At 39.1% G+C, this 25,000-nt stretch overlaps 1 protein-coding gene across 1 annotated transcript in view; it reads right to left on the bottom strand.

Moving 5' to 3' along the window:
* The window catches only part of LOC135198429 (metabotropic glutamate receptor 2-like), a 266,629-nt gene that overhangs the window by 232,934 nt on the left and 8,695 nt on the right, over positions 1-25,000 (bottom strand).

Here is a 25,000-nt window from a genome sequence, read left to right as displayed (position 1 = left end):
GGTCCTGTTGTGTTTTTCCCTATAGTGAATGAAAATGGCCCCCTTCTTGAAGATGACACGAGAGACGCTTGGAGAGTCTGGTAGTGGTCATCCCGATATAAGAATGGTGGCATCCATCCACCGAGCATGTGAATTCGTAGATGACACTCCTTCTCTTCAAAGACGTTTCTGGGGGCGCCGGGTTGTTTCTAAGAAGCAGCTGGCTGGTTTTCATGCTTTTGTAATAAATTATGAGGCTAATTTTATCACTTTCTGTAGTGGGGGAGACATTTTCACTGATTATTTTCCTTATAGCCTTTTCATCTTCCAAATATTTTGTGGTGCATATGATTTTTATAAAATATTTTTATAGCTCCACTTTGGTCGTTAGTTACGGTCGTTCTTTCTTGGTGCCATTTATTATGGAGTCCCTCGTTTGGCGTTCGACCATACGGTTTTGAAAAGTTATTATTAATGAGAACTTGTGTAGACCTTTCGATTTCCCTGGTGGTTTCTCTCCATGTGGAACAGTGTGTAAGGGCGCGGCGGACGAAGCCTCTACCACCGATCTTTTATACCTGTCGGGCACTCGCTGGACCCATTAAGGCATAGACCCGGGTTTGTGGGTTTCTTGTAAACCGTGGTGGTGTATCCCGTAGGGGTCTGCTGTACCCGAACGTCCAAGGAAGGTGTAGGGCACCGTCAACGCTGCGTTCACACGTGAAGTGGAGGACGGAGCATTCTTCGAAGGTGTTTCTTAAAGTTTCAAGGTCCTCTTCTCTGTCAACTTTTTATGAAGGTGTCGTCTATGTAGCGGTAGTATTGGGTTGGGAGGACAGGGGATCTTATTGAATAAAACTCTTTCTTCGACGACACTCATGTAGAAGTTGGCAAAAAGAACCCCTAATGGGGATCCCATTGCCACGCCGTCAATCTGGCAATAAAGATGTCCTCTGTGGGTCGTGAATGGTGCCTTCTTGGTACATATTTCAAGGAGGGATTTTAGGGCTTCCTCGGGGATGTTCAAAAGCCTGTGTCTCCTCACATCTGTATACTCTGTCGAGGGATGTGTTCAATCGTCTCGTCGACTGGAACGTTCGTGAAGAGGCTCTCGACGTCAGAGAGGCGATGATACCTGTAGACGGAGAGTCTCGGAGTTTACGTAAAAAGTCGGTAGATGACTGTAGACAATACCTGTCAGGGATATATGGCGTGAGGAGTTCATTGAGTCTCTTCGCGATTTTGTAAGTCGGGGTTGGGATTTGGCTTATAATAGGGCGAAGAGGATTTCCAGGCTGTGGGTTTTTACGGTGCCGTAAATATACCCTGGATTAAAGTCACCCTGGGCAAGGGGAAGTCTGGGAGCATTCCTAGGGGGGCGGCATGGATTCTTTCGACCGTCCTATTAATGTCTCGTCGGATGTCTTCGATGGGGTTCTTGTTGATTTTTCTGAATTTGGATTGATCAGCCAGTATTTGGTCCAGTTTCTCGTGATATTCTGAGGTCTTGATGAGCACTAGGGCAGCAGCTTTGTCTGCCCTTCTTATTGTTATTTCTTGGTTTGATTTCAGTTTTTAGCAGTTTCTTTCAATTCTCTGGTAAGGATAGCGCTTCTGTATGGGGCTCCTCGGTCGGTAAGGGCTTCTGCTAACAGTAAGGGCTGGAGGGAGTCGCTCGACCGGCCCTAACCCTGCCTTCGTCCTCGAGGGACTGGTATAGAGTCAAAGGAGGACTTCGACCTCCAGGCGCTTGGCGTGTGGGTTTTGGCTTTTTTTTTTGTCACGTGGGTATTGAGCCCAAGATTAAGGAGATCTTCTTCTTCGGGTGTCGGTTTATATTCCGTGAGGTTGATGAAATCATTCTTTTTTCGGGGAATTTTCAAACTTCCTCCATTAAGCCTCACAAGTTTCTTAAGTATTCCACTTTCTCTCTTGCGGTAATCCTTCTGCTGTAGGCGCTGGAGGGCGGCATCAATGTCTGGACGGGGGGTTCCTTGGGAAGCTGCTTGTCTCTGTGTTTTGTAGTGTATCTAATTCTCTTTTTATTTCTCTCCTCTCTTTCTTCTTCTTCTCTTCCAGCTGGCGGAGCACCAATGTCTTCCTGAAGGATGTATGTTGTCTTCTCTCGTCGCAGCTGGATCATGGAGCCGTAGCCGGGTCTATGCCTTAATGGGTCCAGCGAGTGCCCAGACAGGTATAAAAGATCGGTGGTAGATTGGCCTCGCGCCGCGCCCTTACACACTGCCACATGGAGAGACCACCCCAGGGAAATCGAAAGGTCTACACAAGTTCTCATAATAATAACTTTCAAACCGTATGGTCGAACGCCAAACGAGGGGACTCCATAAATAAATGGCACCAAGAAAGAACGACCGTAACTAACGACCAAAGTGGAGCTATAAAAATATTTTATAAAAATCATATGCACCACAAATATTTGGAAGATGAAAAGGCTATAAGGAAAATAATCAGTGAAAATGTCTCCCCCACTACAGAAAGTGATAAAATTAGCCTCATAATTTATTACAAAAGCATGAAAACCAGCCAGCTGCTTCTTAGAAACAACCCGGCGCCCCCAGAAACGTCTTTGAAGAGAAGGAGTGTCATCTACGAATTCACATGCTCGGTGGATGGATGCCACCATTCTTATATCGGGATGACCACTACCAGACTCTCCAAGCGTCTCTCGTGTCATCTTCAAGAAGGGGCCATTTTCATTCACTATAGGAGAAAAACACAACAGGAGACCAGAAAGAGCTGAGCTTATAAAGAACATAGAAATTATGACCATGCACCGGACCGAAAACGCCTACGTTATCTTGAAGCTTTACATATTAGAGAAAAAACCGACTATCAACACGGTAAAAGAAACAGAGTTTCTCCCCACCATCATAAGAAGAAATGGCGCAAGAAACCAACCGACTACGTATACATCCACGAGAGAGAGAGGAGAAGGAGAGATCGAGGGGAGAGAGAGAGAAGAGAGAGAGATCGAGGGGGGGGGGGAGACAGAGAGAGAGAGAGAGAGAGAAAGAGAAAGAGAGAGAGAGGAGCAAACAGAGAGAGAAAGAGAAAGAGAGAGAGAGGAGCAGGCAGAGAGAGAAAGAGAGAGCGTTAGAAGGAGCGAACGAGAGAGAGAGAGAGAGAAAGAGGAACTTGCAGAAAGAGAAAGAGAGAGAGCAAGAGAGAGAGAAAGAGCGGAAGAAGTAGAGAGAGAAAGCGGGAGAGAACGAGCGGAAGATATATTCAATTGTACAGCCTGCCGCCCAAGAGGTGGGTACCCCAAACAACACCCAACCGACGCTAATAACCCCGTCCAAACTACGCAGGTCAGAACGCCTCAGGGGGAGATTTCGTTTCCATCCAACGACCAATTAAAATCCGTTCCCACCGACCCGCCCACCGATTGTACACGACCTTGCATGCTATAAATACTTGTAAACTGTATCTTAATTCACTGTACTGTAAACTCTCATAGATGACTGCCTGTGCGCTGTCGACACGTTAGAGGAATAAACCTAAGACAAATGAAAATCTTTACATGTCCGTTAGGAAACTTATACACCAGCTACATGCTGACGAGAAAAAGATAATAAGAAGAATTGAGAAGATCTATATAAATTAAATGCCGTTGAAACAGCTATTGTATTCAATGCTACTGCCCTCAGAGAAGGCCTCCTTCCTAATAATAATAATAATAATAATAAGGAAGGAAGTAAGAGAATCTGAGAATATATAAAAATAGAGACGAGATAATAATAATAATAATAATAATCAATAATAATAATAATAATAATAGTAATAATAATAATAATAATAATAATAATAATAATAATAATAATAATAATAATAATAATAAGAATAATAATAATAATACTTAATTAAGAGAATTTCTTCTCTATTTTTCGAATAAGGGCTTTTTCCGTACTACTTAAACAGGCTAGTAGAGCGCCTGTGGAGGTCATTATCGAATACAGGGTCAAGATCGGTGAATATATTTCAATTTTACAGATAAACTATGATATCATACTCATCCAAATCACTTCTCTCTCTCTCTCTCTCCTTCTCTCTCCTCTCGTCTCTCTCTCTCTCTCTCTCTCTCTCTCTCCTTGTAGCAAACTCTCTCTCTTTTTCCTTTTCTTTCACTTTCGTCTGGAGCTGCTTTTCATTATTAGGCTGGGAAGCTGAGGGTGGACTGCTTCTGGTGTGGTGTCCACACTCAGCTACCCAGACTAGAGGATGTCTGGCAGCTCCAGACGAAAGCTCGCTACAAGAGAGAGAGAGAGAGAGAGAGAGAGAGAGAGAGAGAGAGAGAGAGAAACCGTGACTTGGATTATTATGATATCATGGTTTATCTGTAAAATTGAAATATATTAACCGATCTTGACCCTGTATTTGATGACCTCCATAGGCGCTCTACTAGCCTGTTTTAAGTAGCACGGAAAAAGCCCCCATTCGGAAAATAGAGAAGAATCTCTACAAGTGTAACGCTGCTGAAGTAGCCATTACTTTTAATAAAGTATGCTTGAGAGAGGGTCTGCTTCCTAGGTACAATAATAACAATAATGATAATGATAATAATAAGCCACGAGAGTAGGTGAAATAGTTCCACACAGACATTAACCTTCATTTTTTTTTTTAGCTCATTTGTAAATAAACGAAGTTTCTCTTTGTAAAGAGTGTCCCCCAACACGCCCCCATCCGCGACAATCTCTGCTTTAGCCTTTGAGATTTGCTTACAAAACCAGCCGAGGGAATGACATTGTAATTCAGAGCGTCTTCGCGCAAAGATTACGTCACGTCCTTCTAGCCCAAGCTGTGGTTTGTTGTCTTGACTTGAAATTGTATTCTTTTTGTGCGATGCCATATCACCGAGATGAAAGAATGGTGTGTGAATTTTCGCATATGGCGACCTGAATTTCTTCCTTTTATGATTAGTATTCAGAAGATGAATCCTATTCATATTGAGCAATCCCACAACAGGGACCATTGACTTGAAATTCAAGCTTCCAAAGAATATTGCGGTGTTCATTCGAACGGAGTGACAGAAAGTAACGGAAAATACAGAAAGAACAGATTAGTTGTTAGAAAAACAGATATAATTAACAAATTAATAAGTAGATAAATAGAAATGTGAGTAAATTATTAAGATACAATGAGAACTGTGTTAGGGTAATGATGTATTACAACTTCGCTTTAGCTTCTAAAGTTCCAATTACACGACATCCTCAGGGATGCTGCTCCACACTCTAATGGTGTAAGAAATCAATAAAGGACATCTGGAACTGAGAAGATGGACAGCGAGGCGTATGCACTGCCCATTGGTGCTCCTATTCAGCAAATCTGTTTTGCTCTCTACAGCGAAAGTGTTAAATTAAGGTTGGAAAAATAACAATTACTATAACGTGATAACACCAAAATTGTAGAGACGGAACGAAAACATATAAAACATGAAGGCCGATGTCAGCAGGACAAAAACGCGCGGGACACAGATCACCTGGCTTATCGGTTATTGGAAATGTTTCGCGCGTAAACGCCCATGAAATCCAATAATCTCAGTTTATGATACGCACCAGCAACAGCGTTTCACCTCGGCGTGAAATTAATATCCTTACGGGGGATTTCATTTCGCGTCTTAATGACGTCCACGTTTCGTGTGATGTCGATAGGATTCCAATTCCTGGGAACGGGATTTTTATAGGGGAGTCCCTTTCCGTCAGTAATTATCCCGTGAGAGTTTATATACGGTTATTCCCTCCTGATCTCTGATGAAAGAGGAGCGTTGACCTTAAGTTAAACATCCGCTCCAAGGTGAAAGCCCAAAGGGTTACAGCCGTCTGGTGTCATGGGTCACTATGAGGTCCTGAACAAGTTTTAGCTCTAATCTTGCTGTTATTGTATCTCGGTTACACACAGCCACCTTTCTTCCATACCTTAATTTTTATATGATTAAGGTTTATACGGTGATTCCCTCTTGATCTCCCCAGGATAAAAGTAAAACGAATCATTGCAGGATTTCTCCTTCGTGATTAACTGCTCTATTAAGAGTCTCTGTTGTTAGCGTTCACTGACGTTTCAATGCCGCACTTTAGGAGTGAAAATTTACTTTAAATTTATTGGTAGTTGTTTACTGGATTTATGTGAGAAATAGACACAATTTTTTAGCAAATATCGGTTAATCTAAAATTCCCCAAATAACAGCTTTCGGTAAAAGTTTTTGCATTCTTATGAACTGAAACTACAGTCAGTAAAATTTTGTATTCTTTTATCAAAATAAATGTATTAATTTGGTAACTGATTTATTTTCTATTTTTCAATAACTGATCTCTTCTTTCTGCATATCTTATTACCTTCTGTGACTTCTTTCGAATGAACGGCATGTTCTTTGGAAGCTTGAATTCAAAGTCAGTGGCCCCCATGGTCTTATTCCATATGAATAGGGGTCATCATCTGAATAATAATAATAATAATAATAATAATAATAATAATAATAATAATAATAAATAACTCACAGTAGCACGAGTCTTTCAAATGGAGAAACAAATCCACAGTTATGTAAATGTACATATATTTAGATTGAAAGCTATCCTTAAAGTTTTAAATTCAAATATATGTACGTTTACACAACTGTGGTTTGTTTCTCCAATAATAATAATAATAATAATAATAATAATAATAATAATAATAATAAACACAATTTTTGTTTCAACGGCATTTAGCTTGTAGAGAGTCTTTTTTATACTTCTCTGCAAGCTACGTAGTATGAAAACAACAATTCAAGCTAATAATAATAATAATAATAATAATAATAATAATAATAATAATAATAATAATAATAATAATAATAATATTTCGGAAGGAGACCCTCTCGTAGACATGTTTTGTTAAAAATAACTGCTGCTTCAGCACTATTAATCTTATAAAGAGTCTTCTCTATCTTTCTGATGACGGCTTTCTCGTTGTTGCTTAGACTGGCGAGCAACGCACCAAAGGGCATGGTAAGATTCGGTTGAGTCATTTGATTTATTATTGCTTATACAATTCTCTCTCTCTCTCTCTCTCTCTCTCTCTCTCTCTCTAACGCGACGTTTCCTCCTGATCGACAGGACATTATCAAGCGATAACTGCTGAGGGACTGAATTCCAGTGGCGAGTCCTTCTCCTTTATCGTGGTGTTGCGAGCTCTCCAGTACGGTCAGAGCACTTCTCCGGTAGGTCGAGTTTTTATTGGTTCCCGGGAAGGTGACTCATACGGCGGGCGTTGACTAGTCTTGCAGACCTTCTCGGTGGGGGGTATCACCGGGAGCCTCTTGATTGGCTTCTACCTGCGTGACGTCACCCCATGGTATTATTCTCATGTCCGGTGTTCGTTCCATGCGCGCTGGTACTTTCGTTAGGGGAGAGGGGTGTGGTCCTCCTCACACACGTCGGTATCAGGAACGCTTCTTGGGTGGTATTGAGGGGAGGCTTTTCTTCGAGGATGAGCAGCGCTTCTAGGAGACGCAGACGTCGTGGGTCAGGTGCTCTCCCGATGATCTTAGTATTCCTGACGATGTCGTCTCTCGTGATGTTTCTGCGGTGTACTGCAAGGGGCGTGCTGCCTAATGGCGCCCTATGGGCGTGGCAGGAAATCCTTTTTCGACAGGCGCATCGTCGTCATGCCGATGTAAATCCCAGGGCATCCTTGGGCGGGGCATACGTATCGGTAGACGACGTTGGACTGCTTCAGGGGGTCTCCTGCCGGTGGGGAGGGGTTGTTCTTCATCAGGAGGTCTTTCGTACGCCGATTCTTGTAGTAAATAATGAGGGACACTCTCTTTCCTTCCTCCATGGGGCGGACGTGTTCCTCTATTATTTTCTTCATGGCTGCTTCTTCTTCCTTGTATTGGTGGTGCATGAAGGCTTTATAGAAAAGTTTTGATATCCTCCGGGGGCGGAATGTTCCTTCTCTCTTCCTCCGTCATGTACCACTTGTCAAGGGCGGCTCGAGTTTCTCGGTTTACGAGTTTGTTCGAGTACCCATTGTTAATTAGCATCTGGGATGCTCGGTCGAGTTCGAGGTGTGTGTCCTGCCACGTCGAACAGTGCGAGAGGGCCCCTCCTGACGAAGGCCCTGACGGTGGTGGTCTTGAACCGCGCAGGACACTCGCTATCACCATTCAGACAAAGTCCGAGGTTCGTAGCTTTGGTTGTGAAACGGTCGTCGCCAACTTCTGATTCGTCTTCGTGACAAGGACGTCGAGGAAGAGGAGCCGATCGTTGCTGCTGTACTCGACAGTGAAGTTGAGTGCGCTGTTCTGCAGGAACTGCTCCGAAGGGCTTTCTACCTCATCCTCTACCCCACAGCAGTTGGCTTGCACGAAGATGTCATCGATGTAGCGTGCGTATGTGCGGGGACATCTGTGTTGCGAGAAGACCCTTTCTTCCACTTCTCCCATGTAGAAGTTAGCGAAGAGACTCCTAATGGGGGACCCCATCGCTACGCCGTCCTTCTGGCGGTACATCTGTCTCGGTGGGTGGTGAAAGGGGCTCTCTTCGTACAGCTATCCAGCAGGGTTCTTAAGGAGTCTTCTTGGGATGTTAGGGGGTCTCATATCGGGATTCCTATATACCCGCTCCATGATGATCCCTATCGTCATGAGTCACCTTCCCGGGAACCAATAAAAACTCGACCTACCGGAGAAGTGCTCTGACCGTACTGGAGAGCTCGCAACACCACGTAAATAGGAGAAGGACTCGCCACTGGAAATACGGGCTGCTCTGTGAGCAAGAGCCCGTGCTGACACAAGGTCAGCTAAATCAAAAACAACAAACAAAACAACACACTGGAATTCAGTCCCTCAGCAGTTATCGCTTGATAATGTCCTGTCGATCAGGAGGAAACGTCGCGTTAGAGAGAGAGAGAGAGAGAGAGAGAGAGAGAGAGAGAATTGTATAAGCAATAATAAATCAAATGACTCAACCGAATCTTACCATGCCCTTTGGTGCGTTGCTCGCCAGTCTAAGCAACAACAGAGAAAGCGTCATCAGAAAGATAGAGAAGACTCTTTATAAGATTAATAGTGCTGAAGCAGCAGTTTATTTTTAACAAAATAATAATAATAATAATAATAATAATATAATGGTTGCAGGTCCACAATAATATCGCATGTGAAGTGTAAAGTTTTTAATAGATAATAAAAGCTTTCGAACCTTATACTAGGTTCATCTTGACTGAAGATGAACCTAGTATAATGTTCGAAAGCTTTTATTATCTATTAAAGAGTTATACTTCACATGCGATATTATTGTGGACCTGCAACCATTGTCATCATTTTCGACACTGAAAATTGTGCCCAATAATAATAATAATAATAATAATAATAATAATAATAATATAATAATATAATAATAATATAATAGGAGTGGGTTAGGTTCCTCAGTGACTTAAGTCAAGTTAAGCAACATTGGGCTGGTCAGTCGTTGGATGGGTGACCCGCTTATTCTCGGCGTTGATTCCTTGGGAAAAGATCTTTACCATAATTTCCTCAGTCTACTCAGCTGTAAATGAGTACCTAATCCCTGATGGGGTAGGGTCCAGCTATGGGTTAAATAGCAAAACTCAGCAATGATGAAAGAAATGAAGGAATAAACGACAACGACGTAAATGGAACCTCTGGCAACAGAGGAGCTTCGTCCGGCAACCAGGTATTCAACCCAATTGAAGGGGAAGACGGTCAGTACTTGGAGGTCGTCATCCAGCAACTGATTCACCACAACGAAAGTAATCAACAGCCTGAGGGATTGGAGCTACAGAAGCAAAAAGGAAGAAATGGACAAGAGAAGAAAATAAGGAAATATGAGATTGCTACATCAGAAACACCCGACGGAGTAGAGGATATAGAAGAAGATGGTCAAACATCTGGAATGAGAGGAAATAACACCCCCCAAAAACAGAGCAGAGGCTGGCAGACCAAGTAAGAAACATAAAGAAAAACAACTGGCTCTCGCCAACAGAAAGAGAAGAACTGGTAAAGGGAAATGTCACACGACAACGAATACACGAAGACGAACTGAGAGACGATGCCACAGAAGACGACAGGGAGGATGAGGTATCAAACAACGACACACGAAGAAACAACCGACGAAGTAACAGAGAGGACGGAATGGGTAGTAAAAGATTAGACAATGGATGGAGCCAGATACAGAGAGAACAAAGATCCCCTCCATGAAAGCCTACAACACCAAGAAATTAAGGGAGAAAACAACAGTGAGGTCAATGAAATAATGGGCATAATACACACCACCAGTATCACAGAAACAAATAACTTGGTATATGCAGGAGCAAGATTAGTAGCAGAACTGATGGGGATTCGAACACCAACACCACCAGCACAACCAACCCAACAGAAAACCAAAACAGCAACCTCCTTGGAAAAGGCGCCTGGAAAAGCAAATCATGGTGATGAGATCTGACTGAGTAAACTGAAAGAGATGGCGGAAAAAAGGCTAAGAAGCAAGAAAACAAGAAAACAAGGGAGGAACTCAACGAGAAATACAAAGTACAAGAGAGGGACTAAACAACACAAATAGAAGATGTAAAACAGAGGCTTAAGGCCAAAGCACATAAGATCCAAACGGTACATGAACAGGAATAAGGGATACCAACATAACAAAAACTATTCGGAACCAATCAGAAAAAACTATACAGCCAACTAAGAGGGAACGACAACCACCCAGAAATTCCTGAAGCCGAACCAAGTAAGAGACTCTGGAAAACATATGGAGCAATCCGGTATCACACAACAAACATGCAACATGGCTACAGGAAGTCAAGGAAGAAGAAACAGGGAGAATAAACAAAGATTCACAGACATCACGACAGACACAGTCAGACACCAACTAAAGAAAATGCCAAACTGGAAAGCCCAGGTCCCGATGAAGTCCTCATGGTATACTGGCTCAAAAACTTCAAGCCCTACACCCACGAATAGCAGAACAACTCCAGCATTGTATCTCAAATCACCAAGCACCCAAATGGATGACCACAGGAAGAAACATCCTTAGTACAAAAAGACAAGAGTAAGGGAAATATAGCCAGTAACTACAGGCCTATCACCTGCCTACCAATAATGTGGAAGTTACTAACAGGTATCATCAGTGAAGGCTATACAATTACCTAGAGGAGACAAACACCATCGCCCCCACCAACAGAAAGGCTGCAGAAGGTGAAGTGCAGGGCACAAAGACCAGGCTCTGATAGACAAAATGGTAATGAAGAACAGTAGGAGAAGGAAAACCAACCTAAGCATGCATGGATAGACTATAAGAAAGCCTTCGACATGATAACACACACATGGCTAATAGAATGCCTGAAAATATATGGGGCAGAGGAAAACACCATCAGCTTCCTCAAAAATACAATGCGCAACTGGAATACAATACTTACAAGCTCTGGAATAAGACTAGCAGAGGTTAATATCAGGAGAGGGATCTTCCAGGGCGACTCACTGTCCCCACTACTCTTCGTAGTAGCCATGATTCCATGACAAAAGTACTACAGAAGATGGATGCTGGGTACCAACTCAAGAAAAGAGGCAACAGAATCAACCATCCTGATGTTCATGGACGACATCAAGCTGTATGGTAAGAGCATCAAGGAAATAGATACCTTAATCCAGACTGTAAGGATTGTATCTGGGGACATCAGGATGGAGTTTGGAATAGAAAAATGCGCCTTAGTCAACATACAAAAAGGCAAAGTAACGAGAACTGAAGGGATAAAGCTACCAGATGGGACCAACATCAAACACATAGATGAGACAGGAATACAAATACCTGGGAATAATGGAAGGAGGGGATATAAAACACCAAGAGATGAAGGACACGATCAGGAAAGAATATATGCAGAGACTCAAGGCTATACTCAAGTCAAAACTCAACGCCGGAAATATAGATAAAAGCCATAAACACACGGGCAGTGCCAGTAATCAGATACAGCGCAGGAATAGTGGAATGGACGAAGGCAGAACTCCGCAGCATAGATCAGAAAAACCAGGAAACATATGACAATACACAAAGCATACACCCAAGAGCAAATACGGACAGACTATACATAACACGAAAGAAAGGAGGGAGAGGACTAATAAGTATAGAGGGACTGTGTCAACATCGAAAACAGAGCACTGGGGCAATATCTGAAAACCAGTGACGACGAGTGGCTAAAGAGTGCATGGGAAGAAGGACTAATAAAAGTAGACGAAGACCCAGAAATATACAGAGACAGGAGATGACAGACAGAACAGAGGACTGGCACAATAAACCAATGCACGGACGATACATGAGACAGACTAAAGAACTAGCCAGCGATGACAATGGCAATGGCCTACAGAGGGGAGAGCTAAAGAAGGAAACTGAAGGAATGATAAACAGCGGCACAAGATCAGGCCCTAAGAACCAGATATGTTCAAAGAACGATAGACGGAAATAACATCTCTCCCCATATGTAGGAAGTGCAATACGAAAAATGAAACCATAAACCACATAGCAAGCGAATGCCCGGCACTTGCCACAGAACCAGTACAAAAAAAGAGGCATGATTCAGTGGCACAAAAGCCCTCCACTGGTAGCCTGGTGCAAGAAACATCAGCTACCTTGCAGTATAGTGATACGAGCACCAACCTGAGGGAGTGATAGAAAACGATCAGGCAAAGATCCTCTCTGGACTATGGTATCAGGACGGATAGGGTGATACGTGCAAACAGACCAGACGTGACGTTGATGACAAAGTCAAGAAGAAAGTATCACTCATTGATATCGCAATACCATGGGACACAGAGTTGAAGAGAAAGAGAGGGGAAAAAATGGGATAAGTATCAAGATCTGAAAAATAGAAATAAGAAGGATATGGGATATGCCAGTGGAAATTGTACCCATAATTCTAGGAGCACTAGGCACGATCCCAAGATCCCTGAAAAGGAATCTAGAAAAAAACTAGAGGCTGAAGTAGCGCACCAGGACTCATGCAGAAGAGTGTGATCCTAGAAACGGCACACATAGTAAGGAGAGTGATGGACTCCTAAGGAGGCAGGATGCAACCCGGAACCCCACACTATAAATACCACCCAGTCGAATTGGAGGACTGTGATAGAGCATAATAATAATAATAATAATAATAAGAATGGGGTAGGGTCCAGCTATGGGTTAAATAGCAAAACTCAGCAATGATGGAAAGAAATGAAGGAATAAACGACAACGACGTAAATGGAACCTCTGGGCAATCAGAGGAGCTTCGCGGCAACCAGGTATTCAACCCAATTGTAGGGAAGACGGTCAGGTACTTGGAGGTCGTCATCCAGCAACTGATCACCACAACGACAGTAATCAACAGCCTGAGATTGGAGCTACAGAGCAAAAAGGAAGAAATGGAGCAGAGAAGAAAATAAGGAAATATGGAGATGCTACCTCAGAAGCAACCCGACGGAGAGAGGATAAATAGAAGAAAAGATTGTCAACATCTGGAATGAGAGGAATAACACCCCCAAACAGAGCAGAGGCTGGCAGACCAAGTAAGGAACATAAAGAAAAAAGAACTGGCTCTCCCCAAACAGCAAGAGAAGAACTGGAAAGGGAAATGTCACACGGCAACGAATTACACGAAGACGAACTGGAGAGACGATGCCACAGAAGACGACAGGGAGGATGAGGTATCAAACAACGACACACGAAGAAACACCGACGAAGTAACAGAGAGGACGGAATGGATAGAAAAGATTAGACAATGGATGGAGCCAGATACAGAGAGAACAAAGATCCCCTCCATGAAAGCCTACAACACCAAGAATTTAAGGGGAGGGAGAAAACAAGTGAGGTCAATGAAATAATGGAGCTAATACACACCACCAGTATCACAGAAACAAATAACTTGGGCATATGCAGGAGCAAGATTAGTAGTCAGAACTGATGGGGATTCGAACAACAACACCACCGTCACAACCAACCCAACAGAAACCAAAACAGCAACCTCCTTGGAAAAGGCGCCTGGAAAAGCAAATCATGTGATGAGATCTGACTTGAGTAAAACTGAAAGAGATGGCAGAAAAAAGCCTAAGAAGCAAGAAACAAGGGAGGGAGGAACTCAACGAGAAATACAAAGTACAAGAGAGGGGACTAAACAACACAATAGAAGATGTAAAACAGAGGCTTAAGGCCAAAGCACACAAGATCCAACGGTACATGAACAGGAATAAGGGATACCAACAGAACAAACTATTCGGCACCAACCAGAAAAGACTATACAGCCAACTAAGAGGGGAAGACAACCACCCAGAAATTCCTGAAGCCGAACCAAGTAAGAGACTCTGGGAAAACATATGGAGCAATCCGGTATCACACACAAACATGCAACATGGCTCCAGGAAGTCAAGGAAGAAGAAACAGGGAGAATAAAACAATCATTCACAGACATCACGACAGACACAGTCAGACACCAACTAAAGAAAATGCCAAACTAGAAAGCCCCAGGTCCCGATGAAGTCCATGGATACTGGCTCAAAAACTTCAAGGCCCTACACCCACGAATAGCAGAACAACTCCAGCATTGTATCTCAAATCACCAAGCACCCAAATGGATGACCACAGGAAGAACATCCTTAGTACAAAAAGACAAGAGTAAGGGAAATATAGCAGTAACTACAGGCCTATCACCTGCCTACCAATAATGTGGAAGTTTACTAACAGGTATCATCAGTGAAAGGCTATACAACTACCTAGAGGAGACAAACACCATCCCCCACCAACAGAAAGGCTGCAGAAGGAAGTGCAGGGGCACAAAAGACCAGCTCCTGATAGACAAAATGGTAATGAAGAACAGTAGGAGAGAAGGAAAACCAACCTAAGCATGGCATGGATAGACTATAAGAAAGCCTTCGACATGATACCACACACTTGGCTAATAGAATGCCTGAAAATATATGGGCAGAGGAAAATACCATCAGCTTCCTCAAAAATACAATGCGCAACTGGAATACAATACTTACAAGCTCTGGAATAAGACTAGCGAGGTTAATATCAGGAGAGGGATCTTCCAGGGCGACTCACTGTCCCCACTACTCTTCGTAGTAGCCATGATTCCCATGACAAAAGTACTACAGAAGATGGATGCCGGGTACCAACTCAAGAAAAGAGGACAACAAAATCAACCATCTGATGTTCATGGAGACATCAAGCTGTATGGTAAGAGCATCAAGGAAATAGAATTATCCCTAATCCAGACTGTAAGGATTGGTATCTGGGGACATCAGGATGGAGTTTGGAATAGAAAAAATGCGCCTTAGTCAACATACAAAAAGGCAAAGTAACAAGAACTGAAGGGATAAAGCTACCAGATGGGACCAACATCAAACACATAGATGAGACAGGATACAAATACCTGGGCATATGGAAGGAGGGGATATAAAACACCAAGAGATGAAGGACACAATCATTGGAAAGAATATATGCAGAGACTCAAGGCGATACTCAAGTCAAAACTCAACGCCGGAAATATGATAAAAGCCATAAACACATGGGCATGCCAGTAATCAGATACAGCGCAGGAATAGTGGAATGGGACTCTATCACAGTCCTCCAATTCGACTGGGTGGTTTATTTATAGTGAGGGTTCCGGGTTGCATCCTGCTCCTTAGGAGTCCATCACTTTTCTTACTATGTGTGCCGTTTCTAGGATCACACTCTTCTGCATGAGTCCTGGAGCTACTTCAGCCTCTAGTTTTTTCTAGATTCCTTTTCAGGGATCTTGGGGTGTGCCTAGTGCTCCTATGATTATGGGTACGATTTCCACTGGCATATCCCATATCCTTCTTATTTCTATTTTCAGATCTTGATACTTATCCATTTTTTTCCCTCTCTTTCTCTTCAACTCTGGTGTCCCATGGTATTGCGACATCAATGAGTGATACTTTCTTCTTGACTTTGTCAATCAACGTCACGTCTGGTCTGTTTTGCACGTATCACCCTATCCGTTCTGATACCATAGTCCCAGAGGATCTTTGCGTGATCGTTTTCTATCACTCCCTCAGGTTGGTGCTCGTACCACTTATTACCACAAGGTAGCTGATGTTTCTTGCACAGGCTCCAGTGGAGGGCTTTTGCCACTGAATCATGCCTCTTTTTTTGTACTGGTCTGTGCAAATTGCCGGGCATTCACTTGCTATGTGGTTTTATGGTTCATTTTTCGTATTGCACTTCCTACATATGGGAGAGATGTTATTTCCGTCTATCGTTCTTTGAACATATCTGGTTCTTATGAGGCCTGATCTTGTGCCGCTGTTATCATTCCTTCAGTTTCCTTCTTTAGCTCTCCCCTCTGTAGCCATTGCCAATTGTCATCGCTGGCTAGTTCTTTAGTCTGTCTCATGTATTGTCCGTGCATTGGTTTGTTGTGCCACTCCTCTGTTCTCCTGTCCATTCTCCTGTCTCTGTATATTTCTGGGTCTCGTCTACTTTTTATTAGTCCTTCTTCCCATACACTCTTTAGCCACTCATCTTCACTGGTTTTCAGATATTTCCCAGTGCTCTGTTTTCGATGTTGACGCAGTCCTCTATACTTAGTAGTCCTCTCCCTCCTTCCTTTCGTGTTATGTATAGTCTGTCCGTATTGCTCTTGGGTGTAGTGCTTTGTGTATTGTCATATGTTTCCTGGTTTTCTGATCTATGCTGCGGAGTTCTGCCTTCGTCCATTCCACTATTCCTGCGCTGTATCTGATTACTGCACTGCCCATGTGTTTATGGCTTTTTTATCATATTTCCCGGCGTTGAGTTTTGACTTGAGTATCGCCTTGAGTCTCTGCATATATTCTTTCCTGATTGTGTCCTTCATCTCTTGGTGTTTTATATCCCCTGGCCTTCCATATGCCCAGGTATTTGTATCCTGTCTCATCTATGTGTTTGATGTTGCTCCCATCTGGTAGCTTTATTCCTTCAGTTCTCGTTACTTTGCCTTTTTGTATGTTGACTAAGGCGCCATTTTTCTATTCCAAACTCCATCCTGATGTCCCCAGATACAATCCTTACAGTCTGGATTAGGGATCTATTTCCCCTTGATTGTGCTCTTACCATACAGCTTGATGTCGTCATGAACATCAGATGCGTTGATTCTGTTGCCGGTCTTTTTCTTGGAGTTGGTACCCTGGCATCCATCTTCTGTAGTACCTTTGTGGGCATGGGAATCATGGCTACTACGAGTATGATGGGGACAGTGAGTCGCCCTGGAAGATCCCTCTCCTGATTTTAACCTCTGCTAGTCTTATTCCAGAGCTTGTAAGTATTGTATTCCAGTTGCGCATTGTATTTTTGAGGAAGCTGATGGTGTTTTCCTCTGCCACATATATTTTGAGGCATTCTATTAGCCATGTGTGTGGTATCATGTCGAAGGCTTTCTTATAGTCTATCCATGCCATGCTTAGGTTGGTTTTCCTTCTCCTACTGTTCTTCATTACCATTTTGTCTATCAGGAGCTGGTCTTTTGTGCCCCTACACTTCCTTCTGCAGCCTTTCTGTTGGTGGGGGATGGTGTTTGTCTCCTCTAGGTAGTTGTATAGCCTTTCACTGATTATTATTATTTTATTATTATTATTATTATTATTATTATTATTATTATTATTATTATTATTATTATTATTATTATTATTATGCCTAATATTTAGTGGTATGGTTAATATTATTTTTAAAATTTTTGATATCAGTAAAATTGATATTATCAAAATTATTAAATTCCTTTATAATATTATTTTAATGCTAGCCTTATTATTATTATTATTATTATTATTATTATTATTATTATTACTTCCACAGGTTATGATCCTTCCCTACAAAATTCATTTTTACACTGTTGGCCTCTTGCGTCTCATTGTAACCCACAGGGGCTACCTGCAAACCCCTAAATTGTATAAGTTTCAGCGCTAAGTTTAAAAAACAGGTCTAACAAACTACTGTTCCACTCTAATGTAATTTAGCTTTCTTTTACCCTTCTTAAGTTTCTCACAATTTTAAATTAGTCGTCTTCGGGTTTTCCTTACGGGTATTACAAAGTCTTTAGAATTAGTATGATATGAAAATTACATTATATTTTGAGGAAATGACTGAATATCCGTATGCAATGAATATCACATTATATTTTGAAGAAAAGCCTTTAAAAATAATTATTGTATAAATATTACATTATACTTTGGGGAAATATAATGCAATGAATATCACATTATATTTTGAAGAAAAGACTTTAAAAATCATTATGGTATAAATATTACATTATACTTTGGGGAATTATAATGCAATGAATATCACACTATATTTTGAAGAAAAGTCTTTAAAAATCATTATGGTATAAATATTACATTATACTTTGGGGAAATATAATGCAATGAATATCACATTTAGTAAGAAAAGTCTTTAAAATCATTAAATGGTATAAATATTGCATTATATTTGGGGTGGGAATAATGCAATATTATCACATTTTATTATTTGAAGAAAAGTCTGTTTAAAAATCATTATGGTATAAATATACATATGCAATAATATTTGCAAAACTATTTATTTTTTGATTGATATGTAATGTAATAAATCACATATTTTGAAGAAGTCTTTACAAATCTGAGTGGTATAAATATTACATTATATTTTGAGGTAATGACTTCGAATACCAGTATGCAATGAATATTGCATCATATTTTGAGAAAAAGAATTTAAAAATCATTATGGTATAAATATTACATTATACTTTGATGAAATATAGTATAATGAATATCACATTATATTTTGAAGAGGTCTTTAAAAATCAGTATGGTATAAATACTACATTATATTTTGAGGAAATAAAATGTAATGAATATCACATTATATTTTGAAGAAGTCTTTAAAAATCAGTATGGTATAAATATTACACTATATTTTCAGGAAATGACTGAATATCCGTATGCAAAGAATATTGCACCATATTTTGAGGAAATGATTCGCTCGATGAGTTGAAGTGTAAAATATTGTATTATATTGTTAAAGAATTGACTTATTTGAGGAGTTGAAATCTAAGGTATTACAGACAGTCTTGGAATATTCATATGCAATAAATATTAAATCGTATTTTGAGGAAATGGAATACCCGATGCGCTGAAGTCAGTGCTAAGAAATTTCCCGAAACTTTGCACTTGTTTGTTTTGGATTAAACCTGGAATATAAGTTAGATGAGAAATAAAAAAAATTTAAAGTAAATTGGGCAGTTACTACAGACGGACGATAATGATCAGTAACACGTCAAGGTGCCTTTTGAATGACGCGCCTGAAACTACAGTAAAGTCTTTCAGTTGCGTGTGAAGTTGCTTTTAGACCAGTTGCATTTAAACACATCCACTTAGACGTCTCTTACCCTGAACGTCTTACATTTTGCATGCCTTCCATTCACGCGTCTTCCATTCTCCCTCCAAGCGAAATCAGTAGAGCCAGTTTTAAGTCTTGTGCCCTAAATCTAAATGTAATTCTCGGATTCCCTGTCATTTAGATTGTAAAAAGTGTTGGCATTTCTTTTGGCAAAAACTGTGTGAAAAAAAGTTACTGTAGTTCTCGCCATAAATAAACGAGGGCGTACAAAGAGATTACTTAACAGCTATAGTATTTATACATTTATACATTGCAGATATGAACACAGAATATTGTGACGGCAAAGTATATTTGAAAATAATTGTTTTTATTTCAGGAGCTTTGTAACAGTGCCGTTCATCGTTGAATGTATGCATTTATACACTGCAAAAATAAATAATGGAAAAGTTTGACGCAAAGGTATATTTGAAATTAATAGCTTTCCTTTCTGTAGCTTTTTGATGTAAGGGAAAATCTCCAGGAAAAACGATAAAGTTTAGAATGAGAAAAAATGTTTGCACGTCAACCTGATAATAGGTTTTACGTTTTTATAACAACTGAAATACTTTCGGAATTCTCATGTTATGTTATAGTCTATGACGATTAACAATAATTTTGAGGACTAGAAGAGTATCTTCTTATATAAGAAAAATAATCTTGTTACGAAAGACACTTACCGTTGCACATAACAGAAGTTTCCTTCACGAATTACATGCGATAAGGCAAGGGAATATTTCTGAATGAAGTGATTCCTGTGTGCTAAACAGGAATGAACATTTAGGACGTAAAAACTTCATCATACTTTTATTATTATTTTTTTTTTATATAAAATAAGAATAAAGATTTTTTTTGGCATAAACATAAAAAATTTTACATTTATTTGACTTGTATTTCAATAATTAACTTACATTCTTATCTATTTGTATATGTATTTTTTATTCGTTTCCTTTTTTCTTTCCTAGTAACTGATCTTTTCTTTTGTACTTCGTAGAATTACCTTCTGCTTCTTCTTTCATACAAACACTATAATATTCTTTGGAAGGTTGAATTTCAAGTTAGTGCCCCTTGTGACTTTGTTCCATACGAATAAAGTTCATATTCTTAATAATAATAATAATAATAATAATAATAATAATAATAATAATAATAATAATAATAATAATAATAATAATAATAATAATAATATTCTTTGTAAGCATGAATTTCAAGCCAATGGACTCTGTGTGTTTGTTGAATTTGAATAGGGTCCATCTTCGATGAATAATAATAATAATAATAATAATAATAATAATAATAATAATAATAATAATAATAATAATAATAATAATAATAATAATAATAATACGCGCAAATAGACCAGACGCGACGTTAATTGACAAAAGCAAGAAGAAAATATCACTCACTGATGTCTCAATACCATGGGACACCAGAGTTGAAGAGAAATAAAGAGAAAAGAAGGACAAGTATCAAGACCTGAAAATAGAAATAAAATGGAAAAGGGATATGCCAGTGGAAATCGTACCCATAATCATAGGAACACTAGGCACGATCCCAAGATCCCTGAAAACGAATCTAAAAAACCTAGAGGTTGAAGTAACTCCAGGGCTCATGCAGGAGAGTGTGATCCTGGAAACGGCGCAAATAGTAAGAAAAGTGATGGACTCCTAAGGAGGCAGGATGCAACCAACCCCACACTATAAAACCCATCCAGTCGAATAGGATGACTGCGATAGACAAAAAAAATAATAATTGTATTACAAAAACTACGAGAGAAGTGGAAAGAGAAATCTATTATTTGTGAGCACAGATGGATCACGTGCAAACTACTGTGTACTTAAGGGAAGAAAAAAAATGGGAACTCAATAGAAAAAGCTAACTAAAGACATTTCACCTGTACTCGACAACCAGCAGGTAATAATACCGGGAAACAATTAGTGGGGAAGGCTGTGAATGAACCCAGGTACAAGTAATTGTTTAGCGTTTACAAGGAGGGTGATATATCTGGAAGAGTTTACTTAAGCTGCCTAATGAGGAAGTGCTTAGTGAGAAGTAGGTTACGCGATTAGAAGGGTGCTCTTGTACGCTTATATACGTATTTATAGCTCTATGTATGCGGGATGTGCTATGTACAGTGTCTACCGCGTTATAAGGCGTGATTTGTATTACGGCAAATATGGTGTATTTTTGATGGATTCTATAAAAGTCACAATAGGAGCCCATATTCTGAAACACTAAATATATATATATATATATATATATATATATATATATATATATATATATATATATATATATATATATATATATATATATATGTGTGTGTGTGTGTGTGTGTGTGTGTGTGTGTGCTGCTTAAAAAATCACAGTGGATGCACGTGACTTCATTAAATAAGCGAATACCACAGGAAAATGATAGTCAGAAATCCAAGCGCTTTCTTCTTTACTAAGACATTGTCGCTCCTTGACAATGTCTTAGTAAAGACGAAAGCGCTTGGATTTCTGACTATCATTTTCCTGTGGTATTCGCTTATTATTATTATTTTTTTTTTATTTTATTTTTTTTTTTTGCTCTATCACAGTCCTCTAATTCGACTGGGTGGTATTTATAGTGTGGGGTTCCGGGTTGCATCCTGCCTCCTTAGGAGTCCATCACTTTTCTTACTATGTGCGCCGTTTCTAGGATCACACTCTTCTGCATGAGTCCTGGAGCTACTTCAGCTTCTAGTTTTTCTAGATTCGTTTTCAGGGATCTTGGGATCGTGCCTAGTGCTCCTATGATTATGGGTACGATTTCCACTGGCATATCCCATATCCTTCTTATTTCTATTTTCAAATCTTGATACTTATCCATTTTTTCCCTCTCTTTCTCTTCAACTCTGGTGTCCCATGGTATTGCGACATCAATGAGTGATACTTTCTTCTTGATTTTGTCAATCAACGTCACGTCTGGTCTATTTGCACGTATCACCCTATCTGTTCTGATACCATAGTCCTAGAGGATCTTTCCCTGATCGTTTTCTATCACTCCTTCAGGTTGTGTTTGTACTACTTATTACTGCAAGGTAGCTGGTGTTTCTTGCACAGGCTCCAGTGGAGGGCTTTTGCTACTGAATCATGCCTCTTTTTGTACTGGTTCTGTGCAAATGCCGGACATTCGCTTGCTATGTGGTTTATGGTTTCAATTTTCGTATTGCACTTCCTGCATATGGGAGAGATGTTATTTCCATCTAATTAATTGATGTTAATTATTATTATTATTGAATTATTTATTATTATTAATTATTATTACCATTATTATTATTTTGTGTGTGTTATATATATGTATCATATATGTACATAAGCTATACATACGTTAGATACAACTCTATCCATACACAGATACATCCACGCGCAGAACAAACACGATCCTAGATAAAAACCTTAAATTAGAAATGCTAGACCCTTCGTGATCCATATATCATCGCGTGGTTAATGAGAGAGAGAGAGAGAGAGAGAGAGAGAGAGAGAGAGAGAGAGAGAGAGAGAGAGAGAATTCCACTCGGCTTTGTATTGGAATTCTGTTGCCAATTAATACTTTTCGTGTGATTCTCTTCGAACACTCATTCATTGAGGTTGGGTTTTTTTTCTTTTTTTTTATAATATCGAGGGCTGAATTGTTTCAGCCAGTTTTTCAATAACGTACGCGCTCTGCTTTGATAAAATGAAAAAGCACCCCACTCCCCCTCCCCTACTTAATTTTCAAACTTATACATGATCGTAAATAACACGTAATATATTTCATAACTATTCTGCAACCTTTTAGATGACTTGTGTTTCTTAGATTGTAGCTTATTCATATCTAATCATAAAGTACATTTTCCCATAAGATAATATTTTACGTTTTTCCATAAGCTTTTAATAGTTTGTGCATTTTAGGTTATATGTTATGACATAATCCATCTCGTGGTCGGGTAGGTAACGTGACCTCGTCCTGGATGCGGGTTCGAATCCCGCTACCGGAAGTCATAATTACACCATATCTTGCATTTGGGTCTAAGACTTTGTAGCGACAAATGTATCCAAGAAGTGTAAGGAATTCGAAAAGTTAAGAGAGAATTTGGGTTATTATAATTACGTATGTATCTGGTAAAAAGTAAACAGTAGATTCTATAAATGTTATTATACTCGAGATATTTTTATTGAAAATGAATGGCAGATAGAATAGTAGCAAGACAATTAAAGAATTAGAACACTTAATTGGCAAGAAGCTAGAGGTACCCTTTAAGCTTTATCATCTTCCAAAACAACCCAAAAAAAACGTGAAAAACAACAAAACGACGACCCTTAAGTTAATGAAACTGTGGTCCTTTCATTTTCCCATATCCGAAGTCCGCGCAGATACAATTCTGAGCTCAAAGGACTATTTTCATTCCGAAATTTCTAATTTAGAAAGTCCACTGGTGATAATCTAAGAGAAATACTCGGTAGAAAATACAATGTATACGCCCTTTTCTGAAATTGCTGTTTGTTGGGGTTTGTGCTTGTAATGCATATATGTATGCGTTTATACATATACATACAGAACAATACATACATACATATATATATATATATATATATATATATAATATATATATATATATATATACTATACAAATACATACATATATATATATATACATATATAGGTTTGTGGGTATGAATTACATGAACAGTGCTGTATGTGTATGTATTGATATATAGATATATATATATTATATATATATATATATATATATTATATAGATTATATTATACGTATGTTATATATATGCATATATTATGATACACATACCGTATCCATACGTAACTATATATATAATGCACACGCATACCCCTATATTAATATATATATACTAATTATATAATATTATAGTATATATATATAAGTATTTAATTTTTAGTATATATAATATATATATATACCTACATATACATATTCATATAGATCTATATATATTTTATATATTAATATATTTATAATATATAATATTAATATATGGATTATATATATAATATAATATCATACTATATACATATATTATATCGATATATATATATATATATTATATATATATTATATATATAGATATTACTATATACTATATAACTAGTATATACTATATATATACAATATCAGATATAAAATGTATAAACATTATTTATACCATTTATATATATTTAATATATAATATTATATATATATTCTATATATATAATTTTGCTACTAATTATTTATATCTATATTATATTATCATCCTATATTATATATATTTTCTATTTTATATATCTAATCTGAATATATCTATGATATATATATATATAGATATATATTTCTATAGCTCTATATATTATATATATATCTGTAAGACATATGGGATTTTTGGATTTAATAATTATATTGTTCGGGCATTCTTCTATAACCTATGGAATGTGGAGGACAGGGCAGAGTAACGACCTGAGGGTAGCTGATGAATGAGTTCTAGGGGATGGCGTGAGATAAAAGTGCTTAATTCAGGAAGTCAATGTACGACAGTTTATGAACTCTTCCCAAAGTGCCTTGTGAAAACTAGATGCAGCTAGAACCGCGAGGCGCTAGCGAACTGTGTGTTCGT

Source organism: Macrobrachium nipponense, chromosome 22 (genome assembly GCF_015104395.2).
Source record: "Macrobrachium nipponense isolate FS-2020 chromosome 22, ASM1510439v2, whole genome shotgun sequence".
NCBI lineage: Eukaryota > Metazoa > Arthropoda > Malacostraca > Decapoda > Palaemonidae > Macrobrachium > Macrobrachium nipponense.
Note: the sequence above shows the minus strand (reverse complement) of the source record. Positions and strands in the feature narration are given on the sequence as shown.